The 17,458-nt window shown below is 38.5% G+C and overlaps 1 long non-coding RNA gene across 9 annotated transcripts in view; it reads left to right on the top strand.

Annotated features, from left to right (window-relative positions):
- The window catches only part of LOC123623634, a 33,278-nt gene that overhangs the window by 4,780 nt on the left and 11,040 nt on the right, over positions 1-17,458 (top strand). For 3 of the 9 annotated variants that reach the window (XR_006729946.1, XR_006729947.1, XR_006729941.1), the window contains 6 exons: positions 3,595-3,627; positions 6,478-6,803; positions 7,056-7,185; positions 9,276-9,494; positions 12,015-12,209; positions 13,039-13,446. This is a non-coding gene — a long non-coding RNA (uncharacterized LOC123623634). Of the gene's footprint in view, positions 1-3,594; positions 3,628-6,477; positions 6,804-7,055; positions 7,186-9,275; positions 9,495-12,014; positions 12,210-13,038; positions 13,447-13,534; positions 13,929-14,500; positions 14,775-17,458 lie in introns of those variants that run through there. The other 6 variants (XR_006729944.1, XR_006729942.1, XR_006729945.1 and 3 more) reach the window with 5 other exon arrangements.

The raw sequence follows: 17,458 nt of genomic DNA, 5'->3' as shown, positions 1-17,458 counted from the left end.
GGGATTTTTTTTTTTTTAATCTCAGCCAATATCATTTAGACTTGTGTGATTAACAGAAATCTAGGTGGGATGGTTAAAAAATAAATCACATTATTGAAAGCTTTTCTTAAGTATAATAAGATAATATATTTTGTATTATATACATAGTGTTTTAGGCTATAAATCTCTTGAAGATGGAAGAAGAGTGATACTGCATTCATCTTTGTAGCCCCAACACATGTATATTACTTAGTTTATGTTCAATACATGTTTGTTGAATAAGTGAATATAAGCATTATGCAAACATTCCTTTTTTCCACAAAGTAAACTTCCCATTTCCTTCTTGCTGCATGGTATCACTGTCTTTCTTACTCCTTTCCTCTTCTTTACCTTTATTGCTTTATTCTCTGTTTTCAGGGCCTTAGTTCTTTAGCTTGATGTGGATATGATTTGAAAAACTTCAGGGGAAGAAAGTAATAATAGGTTTATTCATTTTCATATTTTGTAAAATCAAAATCCAATCCTAACTTCACCTTAGTTATTTTGGTAGAAAAGTATATAACTTATTTTAATCTTTAATTTTTATTTTAATCTTTTGATATTTAATCTTTAATCTTGTTTTAATTTAACAACAGAAAAACCTAAAACCTAACCTCTGTTTTGTATTCCGACCCTGGCCTTTGATATTTCACTATAATGTAACATTTCTTTTAATAATTTAGCTTTAATACTCTTGGCATCATCAGTGATGTATTTGGTGATTTCCTCTGATTCCTTGATGCTCTGTCATTTATGGTCCATGTGGTCCAACCCTCCAGGCTACCCAACAATTGTAAGAATCTTCTTGGAAAGAAGTCTTCCCTAAAGAGTCATCTCCTGGCTCTTTAGAGGTGGAGCTTTATTCTGTCTAGATTTTGAGGTTGTCTCTTGGCCTTGGTGGGATAATAATATTTAGTTTCTCTTAGCTCTTTTCCTTCTCTGTTTTCTACTGTGGCTTCTTTTGTAATCCCCTACTAACAAAAACTCGGAAGTGTTATGTAGCCTTCCTTACTTGACGTTCTTGCCCTTGGACATTCTATCATCATTTCTGTGTTGATTACTGCCAAACATATATTTTATAGTCTCTAAGTCCTAATTCATATCTTCCTAAAGATTGTTATAATTGTGTCCCACTGTTATCTCAAATTTCAGTGTACCTAAAACCAAATTAATTTCTTCCTAACATAATGAATATTCTTTTCTTCTGATAAAACAAGCATTATCTCAGTTACCCGGGCTGCATACCTGAGTTTTTTGACTCATTTTTTTCTGCCTTTCTCTTTGTTCACTTGTCCCATTTCTTACTGATTCTACCTTTGAACATTCCTATGGGTGTTATACTCATTTAGGTTCTCATCTCTTTTGAATTATTACCTCAGTCTCCTCGACTCTGGTCTTCCTTTCTTCAGCACATTATACAGATTTCTAATATACTCACAACTGCTTCGTTATGCTGTCTTTCCTGGACAAGATCTGGCCACTCTTCACCAGTTTAACTTTACTTCCTTCTATTCCATGGAGCCCCTCTCTCATAGACTGGGCCTCTTAGTGTCTTTGACTATGAAAGCTGCTTGCCATCTATACCTTCCTCCTACTGCCCTCATTACTACTTTGCCCATTTATTATGCGTCTAAGTCATGGTAGTGGATATTATGCAAGAAAAATTATGCCTCTTTGAGTATTTTAGAGAAAGAAGTATATGAGGTAGTACTATAAAACAATATCACATAAATACCTGTATACTCTTGAAAATCTCCATAGAGAGAGATAACTTAAAGCTCATTCTTTTTAAGATAGGGTCTTGCTCTGTTCCCTGGGTTAGAGTGCAGTGGTGTCATCATAGCTCATTCCTACTTCAAATTCCCTGGCTCAACCAATCTTCCCTCCTCAGCCTCCCGAGCTGGAACTACAGACACGCTGCCATGCCTGGCTCATTTTTCTGTCTTTTTATAGAGATGGGGTCCTGCCATGTTGCTCAGGCTGGTCTTAAACTCCTGTCCTATCCTCCCATCTCAGCTTCCCAAAGTGTTAGGATTACAGGTGTGAGCCACCGTGCTCGGTCTCTAACTTTCTTTTAACACATTCAGAATACTTAATGAACCTTTATCATGTTCTGAGCATGCTGCTGGGCTCTAAGATTAAAAGAGTAAACAAGACATCCCTGCACTAACTCAGAGGTAGTCTCCCTAGCCCAAACTGCTGTCACCTCTCACTTGGATCCCTGCACCAGCCTCCCAATGAGGCTGCTTGCTGCCATTCTTGCCCTTCTTGAATCCATCCTCCATCCAGGGGCCACAGTGGATCCTTTAGGAAGTTGAATCAGGTTGTATTACTCCCTTGTGTGAAGCCCTCCAATGGCTTCCCAATGCATTTAGAAAATACAGACTTCTTAAGCTTGCTCACAAAGTCCTGCCTAATCTGACGCCTACCAACTTCTCTTACCCTGTCTTCTCCTGTCTTCACTTCACCAACTGTCCCACTTTGTTTTTGAACACACCAAGCACATTCTGTCTTGTGACCAGGTGTGCTGGCTGTTCTTTCTGACTAGACTACAGTTTGCCTTGATCTTTTCATAACTGGCCCCAACCTCTCTGTCACTTAGATCTTAGATTAATGCCAGGCCTTTCCCTGCCACCCAGTCCAGTGAATCTACTCAATCCCTCCCTCTATCCTCTTCCAACTCTGTTATCTCTGTTACACTCGTCACAATGTGTTTCTTATTTGTCTGTCTTTTTTCTCTTCTAATCAGCAGTCTTTCTGTACAATGTAAGTTCCATGAGAGCAGAGACCTTATTTGTTTGGTTCATTGGTGTATCCCCGCACCTAACGCACCACCTGGAGCATGATAAGCACTCATTTTTTTCAGTAATATTTGTGAAATGAGAGAGAGGTCCATGCTTTTAAAGATGCTACAGTGCAGTTAGTGACACAAATGACTAGCCCAGTAGAATAAGTGCTCCAAGAGTAAGTCTCATCTGTAAATAAGTCTATAAGTATTTATTAAGAGTTCTGGATATGCACTTGAAGGAGCAGTTCATTCAAGATGTAGGGGGAGAAGGGTAAAGTATGCAAAGCTATCTTGAGGAGGTAACATTTGCCCTGGTTCTTGAATAAAGAATAAGGGCAGACTAGAACATTAGAACTAACTGAACAAAGGCAATAGCAAAAAGCTGCTGCTTGGAGGTATAGAAGTATCGGGGGATGTTTGGAGAATAGTGAGTAGTTCGGCTAGAGAGGTAAGAGTAAGGGCTGGATAGATATAAAGCTGGAGCAATGGAAGTGCCAGGTTGTGAAGAAGCATTCACCATGGCATCGTTTTGGACTTTGTGGGAAACAGAACCTACACTGGCAGAATTATGGAGAATATATTATAAAGAAAGAAGGAAACGTAGAGAACAGTTTGACTCAGAAAAGGGAATGCCTCAACAGTGAGCTGGGAAACAAGGATACAGATGGGATACTCAGATATGGCATGTATTTAAAATGTTCTTTTGGTAGTTTGGATTTTATTATATCAAAATACCTTTCGTAAAGATTTATTTCATCTATCTTACAAGAATTTGGTTGACCTTGCAGGCAGTGAAAGAGCTGCTCAAACGGGAACTAAAGGTAATAAAAACTCATGAAATACATTAGTCTTTTTTTTTTAATAGGATGCCCAGTTTAATTTGAATTTATAATAATCAAGGAATATTTTACTAAAAGTATTTCTCAAATATTGCATTATGGAAATACCAAAATGGTATTTAAGGTAATAAAAAATAGCAAATGTACTGAGAGACTATCAAATATTGCATGAGACATACTTAATACTGAAAAATTATTCATTGTTTACCTGGAATTCAAATTTAACTGGGCATCCTTTATTTTAGTTTGCTAAGCCTAATACAATCAAAGAAATAGTCTTAATGTCTTACTGTTCTTTTATTGGATAAAAAGTACCACAGGAGATTTTTAGAAACTGATAAAGTAATAATAGTAATCGTTTTCTGATAAAAAGTCTTTAACATAAAAATTAGAGTCTGATCAGGATGCAGTGAGATGGGTTTTTTAAAAAAACTAGCATTTGTATCTGGCTGATTATTTGCTTTGGGCTACTATAGCATCAATTAAAAAACTAAAATTATGCAGTTAATAAGATTGTATAGTTTGAAAGCCCATGAGAGTATCATGAAAAATCATCTAAAGTTTGAAAATTAATAAGGAAATTAAGAAAGTGAAGTATAAAATTAATATACAGGTGTAAATAACTCATAAACAAAAACCAGTTAAAATATTTAGCAGACAAAAAGACTCCATTTACAATAATGATTCAAAAGATGTGATACCTACGAAGGAATGCAACAAAGTTTGCACAAGACTCATATAAAGAACACCTTAAATTAGACATGAAGGATGCAAATACTTGGAAATATGGAAAAGCATACTTAGATGGGAAGATTCGAAATCACAAAGATGTCAGGCCTCTTTATGTTAATTTCTAGATTTATCACAATCCTAATAAAAATAAAATAGTACATTTTTGTGTGGTTTAGATAAGGTGATTTTAAAATTTGTATGGAAAAATTAAAGGAGACAAGACTAGCTAGGAAAATTCTGAAAGTGGAATTTAGCCCTACAAAATAGTAAAACATTATGATACTGTAGTAATTAAAGCAGTGTGAATTGTCAGCCCAGTGGAAGAGAATAGAAAGTCCAACAAGAGTTCCAAATACATACAGAACTTAGAATATAATAAAGATGATCTTTCGATTAGTGAGGAAAAGACAGCTTATACCTGAGTTGATAGCCATTTGAAAATAAAAAAGGTTGGATTCATACCTCATACCATACACCAAGGAATGCATTATAAATGACTCAAAGAAGTCAGTGTCAAAACAGAGTCACAGAAATTATCAGAAGTCAACTTGCAGTGGGAAAGACCTATTCTAACTATGACACAAAGTACAGAACCTCAAGAGAAACCAGTAGAAAACCGGACAAAGAATATCAATAAATACTTTGTAATGCTTAAATGGGTTTAGATCATGACTGCACTCTTGCCATACGCCATGAGAAGAGCTGCTGATCCAAGGAGCTTTGTGCAGCAGAGCTGAGGTCATTAGTAGAGCCTGGCCTACATCCAAACCAGTCTATCCTCAGAACTGTGGATAAGAAATAAATGTTTGTTTTAGCTGATTTGTTAAGTAGCAATGTTACAACAATAGCTAACTAATGAACCTGTGAAATAACATCTATTCAAAATTATTTGTTCCAGTATTTTTTGCATAAGCAATGAATTGGAAATCTACATGTCCCTTAACAGGGGGCGGGGTAAATAAATTTTGGTACATTCATACAATGGAATTCTGTGCTATAAAAGAATGAAAAAGACCAGTGTTTACTGATATGGAAATTTTTCAAGATATGTTACCAAATGAAGAAAAACAAAGTAGTGTGTATAGACTGTGAATATTTGTATAAATAAGGAAGGGAGGAAATGAATATATGGACTTGTGTTTTTAAAAATCTCTGGAAGAATAAACATAATAATACCTGGTTTCTTGGTAGAGGGACAGGAACTGGTTGAATGGGGGATAAAAGTGGAAGGCAGCTTTTTCAGAGTGTGCTTATTTTTTTCTTTATGAGCCATGTAAGCACATTAACAAAAAGTAAGAAATTAGAGACTAATTTCATTGTAAGTCCATGGTTGCCTTTATTTAGAGGTTAACAAAAATAGATCTGAACTGAAGTATTAGAGGAGCTCTTTTAGGAAACGGGCTTTTTATCCCTCATTCTTTTCTCCCTTTTCATCTTTTTCTTTTTTCTATTTCTCTCAGGTAATGACATTTTTGATTCACTTAGTAGCTGATAGCAATAGGAAGAGAGCTCCTTCTACCAGTGATATATTAAAGGTGGACTCGGGTCTAATACTAAGCATAAACTTTAGCATCTGCTCCTTTAATTTCTAGTTTATTTTATAAACTACTGATAAATAAGTTTATCATCTAGAAAAGGAGACAAGTTTTCATATTTGCGTAACAAATTTAGGTGTACGACTCAAGGGGGAGGCTGTAATATAAATCGAAGCTTATTTATTTTGGGACAAGTGATCAAGAAAGTTAGTGATGGACAAATTGGGTAACTTTATCCCATTGCACACTTTCCAAATAATGCTTATGTTTTCCATTATATTGAAAATTATAGTCTTTTGGTGACTGAAATAAGTGTACTGATTTCTTCCATATATTTAAAAGTTTTTGTGATTCTATTTTAAATATTTACAAGTTGTTAGTTTTAATCTGCCTCATATAGCTTGTAAAGGATTAATTTTAAAAACTGTGGCTGATTTAAGTGTTCTACGTTAAAAACCATCTTCTTTTGTTATATAAAAATTCTTTTTTTTTCTTCTTTTTTTAAATTCCCCTCCCTCCTTCCCTCTTCTCCCCCTCCCTCCCTCCCTCCCTGCGCCGCCGCCAGCCGAGGACTGGGCTCCGGGCTCTGGTAGGAAGCGAAGCGCTGGGAGCGGGGCCGCTTTGAAAACACTGATCTGGGTGTTTTAAAACCTCCTTTGAGAAAGTGATGGCCAACTCGACGGAAAAGGCGCCTCCGGACGAGCGGAGAAAGGGACTCGCTTTCCTGGGCGAGAGCGGCACCGGGGCGGCGGCGGACGAGCCGGGCGAACGGGGCTCTCCCGTTCTCCCTCCCGCAGGTCGCCTTTTAAAAAAATCCCTGCGGTGGCTGGGAAGGAGCCGGGTCTTCACGGTCTCTGCAACAGAGTCACTACTTTCGGCGGATTCGCGAAGGTGAGTGGAAGTCTTAATTTGTATTTCCCTCTCTCTGACCTCCTCCAAAAAGTCTCCTTTGACCGCAGGGTGGGCGCTCGGGGCTGGGGAGTGGCCCGCGGGGGCAAAAGGCGTTCTTTGCGCTCCCAGCCGGTGGCATGGACGGGGACGGCGGCGGGGCTGCTTTTGGCCTGGTGGCTGGGGACTCGGGCGGGCGGGGTCTGTATATACACATTCTTCATCGTTTTCTTCCTAAACTCATTTTTTGCTAAGCGGCTTCATAAGTTATCGAGATAGCAAATTAACATGAATTCTCCAGAATTCCTTCGGAGGAAACGCAAAAACACATATTATCTGCACAATTACTCCGGTGTCTTTTGATGAAACCCTTAGGACTCTCCAGGTGAGTTAGATTTTTAGCTCAACTCAATATGGGAGAAGATCAACCTTAAGAAGAAAAAATTACCTACTAAAATTAGGCATAGGTTTTTTAAGTTGATTAATACGTTTGTTATAATAAAATTGATGTGTTATCTACTAAATAGAATTCCTTAATTTAATTTTCCCAGGCTTAATTTCTATCTCACCTCCATGATTTTTGCCACATCCAGCACTATTTTACTGAAATTGACTTGATATTTTTCTTTAAATGACTCACTTTTTATACTTCATGTATGATAAAAGAAAACTTTTATATCATTCCTATCAATGAAAAACTATTACTTGCCACAAATAAAAGGTAACAAAACATTGTGTGTATATAACAAAATAATTCTTAAATTCCTGCCACCTGTTTCCTCTCTTTGCTCTGAGCCAAAGGCCTGTATTTACTGTTTTAAAAAGGAAAGGAAAAATGAGAAATGTCAGTGGAATAACTTTCTCAAAGAAGGATTTGATATTATTTAATGGTCACCTTCATGTGCCCACTTAAAGTTACTAGTGGTACTCATACTCTGAAAAGCATTGCTTTAGCTGTTGAGCACTGTACCAAGGTAATGTCAGAGGTACAAAGATAGAAACTGGAGTCCCTGGCTTAACAGAATTTATGAATTCTGTGACAAGGCCGATAACACTTGTCTTCTAACGTGATTGCCTTGGATTAATAGTTAAGTGAGTAATAAGTAGGATATAGTTAAAAGGAAAGAGAGAGACCTTTGGCTGGAAGCAAAACGTCAGAGTAGAGGAGCATTTGCTCTGGACCTTGAGGGGCAAATGGTATCCCAATAAGCTGGTGTTTGTAGGTTCTCTGTTAGTATCTGTCTTCAAAATATCTTTTTTCTTCTGAAGACTATCAGCCAGGGTATGTTACAGAGCACTGTTATAAGAACATGGAATGTTCCCTCTGTTCAAGAGTATTAAGCCAACTAGAACAGATTAAGGAACATGTAGCTTTTCTTAAATGATGAAAACCAGAGGGCTCATCATGGTGAGATGCCCCCTGTTCTATTGTTTCACACCCTGATTGAAACATGTTGCTGATGACATGATTGCAGCAACTTGAACTTAACATGCTTCTCCACCTGTGCTCTGACCAGTGTGTCACCTTCCTGGCCCCTAGTCATTGGAGTTTATGGCCCCAGGTTTATTACATGTCTACCACATGCCAGGTCCCATGCTGGGTGCTTTACCTCAGGAGATAGGCTTTATCGCTCCATTTATACACAAGGAAACTAGGGCTCAGAAAGGAGATTTAGCAGTTGCCCAAGTTTACACAGCTAATAAATTGGTAGAATAACTTGAAACCAAGTCTAAGTTCAAAACTTGGGTATAGAAACATTTTTACAAATATAATTTTATTTCCTTCAAGCTTAATGTCTGTATCTTTTTATAGAGTACATAGATATATAGATAGAGTTAATGTATTACTTAATTCCCTGGAAAACTTTTGTGGCAGTTATTATAGTCATCCTGTTGATGGAAATGGCTCGGTAACTTCCCCAGTTAAGAAGTGCCAGAGCTAGAACCTGAACTCTAGCACTGAGAGAGGGCTAGAAAGCAGATTCTTCTAGGCAGATAATAGAAACATGTGAAGTGGCTATACCAAGCTTGCAGATAGGCAGTTTGATTCTTAGTCTCTTGTTTTAGCTGCTAATTCATACTGCCTACTATAAACATAAGCCAGCATTCAACCTTGAGCTACAATGCGTACTAGATTGAATTCACTCAGATTTCTCATCAGACTTTGTTAATGTTCATTCAAAGCATGGATATTCAAGGACTAAAAGAAAAAGCATCAAAATGATAAGAATGGTTATTCCTGGTTTTCTTTGTAATGTTTAAATTTTTTTTAATTTCCACAATAATGGTATATTATTTCTTTAATCCAAAATCAAAAATAACAATTTCCTTTTGGTTTTAAACATAAAGGTCTTAATTTGTTTCTGGTCTACAGAACATGTAAAAATGTAAGTTTAGTTAAAATGTTAGGGTTGGAACTACTTATTGTTAAATTTGAATGCATTGTTAAGTTGAATGAATTCTAATTTCCTTTAGGAGCTCCTGAAGAGATACTCAGAGATCAATAATCACTATGAGTGCTTAAATGGATTGTCTCTTGACTTGGAGACAGCAATTGAAACCTAAAAAGAGCTTTCAATTAGAGTAAAAGCAAACCTGTCACTTCTAGATTTGCAAACCAAACAGATTCAAAAACTTCTTACCGCAAACCAGAGGTGTTCCATGGAATTTCATAGAATCATAAAGAAATTTAAGGTACTGCCTTTTTTAGTAATATCTTTATAGATATAGTTATAAATTTCAGTTACAAACTTCAGTGTATTTAAGTCCTGCTATGGGTGCTGGCATATTTGCTATTTTGTGTACTTACTACCAAATTAAATATTACATAGGTCTGTGAATAATACGTACAGGATCTTCAGTATTCCTAATACTTGTTCATTCAACAGGGCCTGAGCTCTGCCTGTGGGTCTAGACACTGCCAAGAAGGCAGATGTGAACAACATCTGAAAGATCTCAGTCCAGCTTGGAGTTCATTTTGTAGATGATAGGCAGTCATTGGATGGTTATTTTGAGTGGTGGCATTAACAGGATCAGATGACCATTGAGGTACTTCAGTACAGAATAAAGAAGAAATGAGTTTGAGGGGGATATTTTTTCAAGTGGTAAAAAGAAGAGACAAGAGGCAGTTACAATAGTCCAGATGAGATACTTTGTGTGACTATACTACTAGGGAAGGTTTCATAGTGCTGGAGAGGACAAAAGGGATTAAAGCAATATTTAGCAGCTTAAAGTGGTAGGTGCACATGATAGATTGTGGAGGTAAGGGAGAATAGTTTAGATGGAGTCTCAGGTTTGGGCTCAGTCAGGTTTGTGAATAGTGGTACCATTAAATGAGATAAAAAAGAAAGAGAAGCTTGGTAGGTGAGGCAAGAGAGACCAGGTGATTAGACTGAGATATTTTGAGGTTGAAAACCTTATAATGGCATATCCAAGAAGAGAAACCAAGTAGGCATTTAGTTGTGATTCTGAGGTTTGGCAGGAGAAAAGTCGGGACTAAGATTTGAGATTCATCAGCATACAGGTGATAGGTAATAGAAGAAGTGTGAGGTAAGATCATGCAGAAAGCATTTGAAGAATAAGAGTCTTGGGCTAAGAAGAGAACTTATCTTATCTTGGAAAAGATAAATGTCTAAGAGGCAGTAGCAGAAAAGGGAGAAATACATGGGTTCAAGGTTGGAAAACTCAATGAGACAGGAGAGAACCAAGTGAAAGTGGTATTGCTTAAGTCAGTGGAGAAGAGTATAAAAAGTGAAATGGTCAAGGCCTGGCACAGTGGCTCACAGCTGTAATCCTAGCACTCTGGGAGGCTGAGACAGGAGGATTGCTTGAAGCCAGGAGTTCGAGACCAGCCTGAGCAAGAGCAAGACCGGGTATCTACAAAAAATACAAAAAATTGGCCGGGCGCGGTGGCTCAGGCCTGTAATCCTAGCACTCTGGGAGGCCAAGGCGGGTGGATCGCTCAATGTCAGGAGTTCGAGACCAGCAAAAGTGAGACCCTGTCTCTACTAAAAATAGAAATTATCTGGCCAACTAAAATGTACATAGAAAAAAATTAGCCGGGCATGGTGGCACATGCCTGTAGTCCCAGCTACTCGGGAGGCTGAGGCAGTAGGATCGCTGAAGCCCAGGAGTTTGAGGTTGCTGTGAGCAAGGCTGACGCCATGGCACTCACTCTAGGCCGGGCAACAAAGCGAGAGTGTGTCTCAAAAAAAAAAAAAAAAATACAAAAAATTAGGCAGACGTAGTGGTGCAGACCTATAGTCCTGGGAGCCAGGTACCGTACTACTACTCAGGAGGCTGAGGAAGGAGAATCACTTGAGCTCAGAAGTTTGAGGTTGCAGTGAGCTGTGATAACACCACTGCTCTCTACCTCAGGCAACAGAGCAAGATCTGTCTCAAAAAAAAAAAAAAAAAGAGAAAGATGAAATGGTCAAGAGTGGCAAAGACTTCAGAGAGCCAGAATATGGACTGGTGATATCCTCTCAATTTGGTGATAATGGAGCTCATTGGTGACCACTGTCAGAACTGTTTTCATTGGGTGGTTAGGGAAGAGGCCAAATTATAAGAGGTTAAGAAATGGTGGAAGTTGAGCAATTGGGGAGCAGTTATCTCCTAGGTAGATTGCCCCTCAGGCCCTGATAATTCTTCCTCAAATCCTGGCAATCAGACATCCAGAACTTATTCCTGAGGTCCACAGATACATATGGCATTCAAGTCATTGTCACCTTGAAGTCAAACATCTAAATATGCTTAACAAGGAAGTTTTGAGGTATGTAACATCATCTGTTTGGTTACCCAATCAAGGAGGGGAAGAGAAGATGTTGAAAATGAATCTCAAGTGTCTAACTAGGAAACCTGGGTGATTGGCAATATAATTAACCAAAAAGAGGGCAATAGAAAAAGGAGTAATCATTATAGGGAAAGGGATCGTGTTACATTTTAAACATACAGAATTTGAGGTATTTATAAGACATCCATGAGGTATATCTAGTAGGAAATCAGAAATATGGAAGTAGAGGTCTGGAAGTTATTCTCCCAAGATGCTGAGAAGAAAAAATTAGGGGTAGAGAGAAGCTCCTTACTTGTTCCTCACTTATCGGAGTATATAGATAAATAAGACATGCCATCCTACCTCATAGTTTCAAGGATTAAAACTTCCTCTAAATGTGATAAAAGTTTCATTTTCCAATTTGTTTAATTTTTTTCTGCCAGTGTGTATTAAGCTATATTACAAAGATGAAAGAAGAACAACATGAATCCATCAATAAATTTGAAATGGATTTTATTGGTGAAGTGGAAAAGCAAAACAAATTGCTAATTAAAATACAGCATGGACAAGATTGTGATGTACCATCCAAGGAATTCAGGGACCTCAAGTTGAACCAGAATATGGATCTACATATTGAGGTATAAATGGATTTAATTAGAGTTTAAGTCATTTTAACAAATAGAAAGGGGTCTTCTCATGTGCTTAGAGCCATTTTTATTTAACATAAGTTAAAGATAGGGTTGCAGAGTGACAACTGGCAAGACACAAAGGCTGCCAAGTAATGGACTAGCCTCCCTACCGACCTCCATAGATAGAGAAAAACGGATTTAACATTAGCAAGTGGGAATTCATGGAACCTCAGAACAAGTTTCCAAAATGCCTTCTAAAACTTCTTTCATCTGTGCTAGGAGTCAGAAACTTTTTATTGCAGCAACTCCATGTGGAGTGTGTTACTTTAACCCAAAAATGTGAGGCTGGCATCCAGCTCCTAACGTGCATGCTGTATGTAAAAAGCTATATTCAGAAGCACTTCATGAAGCTGGGCATGGTGGCATGCACCTATAATTCTAGCTCCTCTAGAGGCTGACGTGGGAGGATCACTTGAGCCCAGGAGTTCAAGACCAGCCTGGGCAACATAGGGAGACTCAGGAAAAAAAAAAAAAAAAAAGAAGCACTTCATGTATTATGATAATGAACCATAGATTTATCATTTTGACAGGTTCTAATTCTAACGGGTAGAATTTATTACATTACCTATACTGCCAAAATTTTATTACACAAATAACTAGAATAAAGTTTTAAATTACAATTATATTTCTTAGTTTACTTTAAGACATTAAGAAGAATAAAGGGCCAGTAGATACTTTACTTTTTTATGATATTTGTATCATGTATGGTAAAATTTATATCATATTTGGATAAAAACTTTCCTAATGTTCAGGCCCTTCAATGCTTATTCTTCACTAGGAAATTCTTAAAGATTTCTCAGAAAGTGACTTCCCCAGCATAAAGACTGAATTTCAACAAGTTTTAAGTAATAGGAAAGAAATGACGCGGTTTTTGGAAGAGTGATTGAATACTCATTGTGATATAGAAAAGCTTTAAAATGGCATCCAGAAAGAAAACGATAGAATTTGTCAAGTGAATTACTTCTTTAACAACAAAATAATTGTAAGTATTAATTTTTATTATACCACCTCATTCTTGTTATTTGCTTTAATTTTTTTACCTCCTTAAAGGGGGTTAGAGCAACTTAATTTTAAGTATTTTTTAAAATTTATTTGTATATGCTTTATAAAAATTGGTTGTGTAAAACATGTTCTTCCTCTGATGTATTATGTTTCCTTAAGATAAATATATCAATTTAGGCTGATAAGGGTAAGAAAATATTGATGTGTAATATTCAGTTTCCACTTGTGGAATCTTGAATCCTCTTACTGTTCTCTGTCCTATCTCCTCACAGCTTTTGTAAGAATTGAGCCTTTTCCCCGAGTAGCCTTAGAGATGGTGAGACGTGAGTCCACTTCAGGGCTTTGGGCAGCAGCTGCGGTAAAGCCATAGCCAAGCCTGGCCAGCTACGTTAGTAGGGCCCCATGTGCTAATCCTTGAACTTTGAGGTTCAAAAGTGTAGTTTGTTTTTTATTAATAAACTTTATTTTTCAAGAGCAGTTTTCAGTTCACAGCAAAATTGAGCAGAAAGTACGGAGAATTCTCAGTTACCTCATCTCCACAAGCACACATTCTCTCCGGCTGTCGTCATCCCATCCCAGAGTGGAATATTTGGCACAATTGATGAACCAATTGATGAATTGATATTTCGTTATCACCCAAAGTCCATAGTTTACATTAGAGTTCACACTTGGTGTTATACATTCTATGAGTTTTGACAAATGTATAATGACATGTATCCATTTTTACAGTTATCCTACAGAATAGTTCCACTGCCCTAAAAATCCCTTGTGGGCTCTGCCCATATTCATCACTCTCTTCTCTAACCCCTGGTGTGCTAATCTTTTTACTGTCTCCATAGTATTGCCTTTTCCAGAATGTCATATGTTGGAATCATACAGTATTTAGCCTTCTCAGATTGGCTTCCTTCACCTAGTAATATGTATTTAAGTTTTCTCCATGCCTTTTCATGGTTTTATAGCTTATTTGTTTTTAACACTGAATAATATTCCATTATCTGGATGTACCAATTTACTCATCTCCTGTAAGACATCTTGGTTGCTTCTAAGTTTTGGCAATTATGAATATAGCTATTGTAAACATACATAGGCATCTATTTGTGTAGACATACATTTTCAACTCAGTTGAGTAAATATCAAGGAATGCAATTGCTGGATCCAATAGTAAAAGTATGTTTAGTTTTGTAAGAAACTGCCAGACTGTCTTCCAAAGGGGGTATACCATTTTGCATTCCCACCAGCAGTCAATAAGAGTTCCTGTTGCTCTACGTCCTCTCCAGAATTTGGTGTTGTCACTTTTGGATTTGGGCCACTCTAGTAAGTATGCTGTGATATCCCATTGTTTAATTTCCAAGTCCCTCATGGCATATGAGGCTGAACATCTTTCATGTGGTTATTTGCCACCTGTGTATCTTTTTTGATGAAGTGTCTATTCAGGTATTTTGCCCATTTTTCAGTCACGTTATTAATATTTGCTTTCTTATTAAGGTTCAAGAATCCTTTGTATATTTTGAATAACAGTCCTTTATCAGATATGTCTTTTGCAAATATTTTCTCCTACTTTGTGGCTTGTCTTCTCATTCTCTTGGTGCAGTGTTCAAGTGCTGAGGATTTTTGCATTTATGGTCATGAAAGATGTTAGTCTGTAGTTTTCTTGTGTAATGTCATCCTCTGGTTTTGATATTAGGATAATCCTGGCCTCGTAGAATAAGTTGGAGGTATTCCTTCTGTTTCTATTTTCTGGAAGAGATTATAGAGAATGGGTATAATTTTTTCCTTGAATTACTTGAGCATTTGGTAGAATTCACCAGTTAACTCATGTGGTCCTGGTACTTTCTGTTTTAGAAGGCTCTTAATTACTGATTTCATTTCTTTGATAGATGTAGGCCTATTGAGACTGTCAGTTTCTTCTGTTGAGTATTTGTAGATTGTATCTTTCAAAGAATTGGTCCATTGCATCCATGTTATCAAATTTGTGGCTTAGAATTGTCCATAATATTCCACGAGATCTGTAGTGATGTCTCCTCATCCATGTCTGATATTAGCAATTTGGGTCCTTTCTCTCTTTTTTTCTTAGTTTGCCTACCTAGAGACTTATTTATTTTATTGCACTTTTCAAAGAACCAGTGTTTGGGGTTTCCTATTTTCTCTGTTGATTTCCTGTTTCAATTTCATTGAATTCTGCTTCCTTTAAATTTAATTTGTTGTTCATTTTTAGTGTCCTAAAGTTAAAGCCTACTTTATTGATTTAGATCTTTCTTCTTTTCTAATATATGTATTCAATGCTATAAGTTTTGCTTTAAGCACTACTTTCACAGATTTTGATAAGTTGTATTTTCATTTTTATTTAGTTCAAAATATTTTTTAATTCTCTTAATATTTCTCCTTTGAGCTTTATGTTATTTAGAAGTGTGTTGTTTAATCTCCAAGTATTTGGGGGATTTTCCAGCTATCTTACTGGTTTCTAATGTAATTGCATTGCAGTCTGAGAGCAGACCCAGTATAATTTCTTTTAAGTTTGTTAAGATATGCTTTATGGCCCAGAATGTGGTCTGTCTTGGTAAATGTTCTACGTGATTTTGCTGCACTCCCCCCCCCACCCGGCTCCCCACTGCTTTGCAGCCAGACCCCAGCTGCCTGGCACAGCCCTGGGGGCCCTGCCTCCCTCCCGGACTGAGGTCCTTCCTGCCCTGGGCGCCTCTGCTCCTGCAGCCTGCAGGGCTTCTGTATGTCCTCGACATTCTCATGGCTTCCTGATCCCCATAAGGGAGTGTCCCCCACCCCACCCCCGCCACCAGGTGCTTGCCTTTTTATTCTTCACGGCCATTACTATCCAACACGGAAGTGATCATTGTTACGGCGTTTGTTGATCATCAGCCTCCCCGACAAGAACGAAAGCCCCTAGGTCTGCCCGGCTGGCACCAGTGGGCTCTTAACAAATACCTCTCGAAGGAATGAAGTGAGGTGAGCTGAGCTGGACAGGTTCTACCTTCCGAAGTCACCACAGGAGAAATTCCCACCATTTAGAGACTAACAACTCCAGCCGAGTGGGCTGAGGCAGGCAACAGTGAACTTCAGCAGAGACCCGTGAGCTCCCCGTGCTCATGCGCCGGCCTCACCCACGAGCCCAGCAACCTGCTGAGGTCACCAAGCTCTCCCTCCCCTCCCGCCAGCCGAGCGTCCCTCTAGTGGGTGGCCGTGGGACAGCGAGGGACGTTTGTGAACAGAGAAAGGAAGAGGCAAGGTAAAGGACGAGGACTAGCCCAGCAATTGGACTGTTTGTTTGTTTGTTTACCTCTGTTTTCTAGTGATTTTATAGTGACCATGTATTTCTTTTATAATTTTTTAAAAAGAAAAAACATGATCATTGTAAAGGAAATTATCATTCTGGTAGATTAATACCATCAGAAGATAGAGAAAGAGAGAGAGAGAGAGAGAAATAATAATAACAATTTTCCTCTAAAATGTCCTAGAAATAGACTGGAACCACGTACAATAATCCATCCTCCAGTGTAGGGGTCAGCAGCCTATAACCTACAGCCCCCTGCCTGTTTGTATAAATAAAGTTTCATCAGAACACAGCCATGATCACCAGATGCCTTCCGACTGTGCAACGTTAGAGTTGAGTTGGGACAAAGACCATGTGGCCTGCACAGCCTAAAACAGCCACTGCCTGGCCTCTTCCAGACAAAGCTTCCGACTCCTACCCTGGACAGAGTTCCTTGCTCTCTCTTTTTCTGGGCCTCCTTCCGCAATGCCAGCACAGTCACCCTGCGGCTGCTTCTGTGTCCTCCCCCCACATCTGGTGTCACTGCCTCTCAGCTGAAGATCAGAAACTAGATTCATCTTTATATTTCTACAGGGCCTGGCACAGTTTTGGCCTTGGAGCATGAGCATATTGTAGAAATATTTCAGTTCTGCTTGAGTGAGGAAGTCGGAGTGGATCCAGTCTTCAACAGCCCGTTTGGCTGTGCAGCCAGGGCTGCTCCCTCAGGCAGCCTCCTTTGCAGCCTGTCACCAACCGGTGACAGCGGCACCCTGTCTCTGAAAGCTCTTGGCCACACTGGATGGCATGAGGATGCCCCTCCTCAGCACTGCCCGCCCGGACTCCGGACAGGCACAGAAAGGCCTCTTCAGAGCCAGGAACAGGATGCAGTAAATGCCCAACCGAGGACAAGCTGAGGCACGGGTGGACAGTC

Source organism: Lemur catta, chromosome 18 (assembly GCF_020740605.2).
Source record: "Lemur catta isolate mLemCat1 chromosome 18, mLemCat1.pri, whole genome shotgun sequence".
NCBI classification, from domain to species: domain Eukaryota; kingdom Metazoa; phylum Chordata; class Mammalia; order Primates; family Lemuridae; genus Lemur; species Lemur catta.
The sequence above is the reverse complement of the archived record's forward strand: the minus strand, read 5'-3'. Positions and strand labels throughout refer to the sequence as shown.